Raw genomic sequence first — 1024 nt, 5'->3', positions numbered from 1 at the left:
TATGTTAATAATTATTTGATATTATTAATTAAAATAATATTAAACATGTTGAAAATTAAAAAAATTGTAATTTCAGATAGATTTTCGGTTTATCTTCTTTAATTTTTCTTTCCTTCAACTTCTTCTCTCTTTTCTCCAAATTTCTAAATAAGAAAGAAAAAGTTTACATTTTTTGTCTTTAAATTTATTTTTTCACTTAAATATACTCCATTTCATCCGCTACTAAATAACCACCTCATAGACTTTCACGACGACCTCCACCGCAAATCTCTCTTGCTTTACTACCTACACAGTCTCTTTTGCTTTCTCTTTCTCATATTCAGCATAATGAACACAAAATCCACAAGACCACGATATATAAAACATACGTTTTTTAATTCTAGAATCATACCAATATATACATACACAACAGTACTAAAATTTAAATTTAGATCCATTCACACACCCTTTTTGAGACACATTCACACGAATAAAAGAGAAAACAGAGAAAAAATAAAGGGAGGAAAGAATAAAAAAAACCAAAGAGAGGAGAAGGAGGCCAAAGACATTAACAAAAAATGTTGAAAAGTGTCGGAATTACAGACCAAATTGTTAAAACTATCCCATGATAATATTATTATTGTCAGATAATTTTTGATGGTATAAATGTTACTAATAAAGCTTTTCAAATTTTCAGTCTAAAACTCTATCATAGAAAAGTAAGTCTAGTATTTTTTTTACTAAAGATATTATTATACTTTATATAATGAATAGGAAATACACGATCCAAAGTGGGACAAAAATTAAGAGATGGAGTTCTTTCATAAAACATAGAGCCATGGACTATTTAAAAAAAAAAGAAAATAACTTAGAGGAAAACACAAAGTCATTTAATAAAGATAAGGGAAGTAACGGTAGACATTCTAATTGGGCCAAAGTTCTTGCTGCAATCTCATTGCTAGATTAAAGGTTGAAGGTCTCCTAAGGCACTGTCTTCGTTTCTTCGAAGATCTCTCTATTTCTTGATTTCCATAAACTCCAGAAT

This window comes from Arachis ipaensis, chromosome B05 (genome assembly GCF_000816755.2).
Source record: "Arachis ipaensis cultivar K30076 chromosome B05, Araip1.1, whole genome shotgun sequence".
In the NCBI taxonomy this organism is placed as follows: domain Eukaryota; kingdom Viridiplantae; phylum Streptophyta; class Magnoliopsida; order Fabales; family Fabaceae; genus Arachis; species Arachis ipaensis.
The sequence above is the reverse complement of the archived record's forward strand: the minus strand, read 5'-3'. Positions refer to the sequence as shown.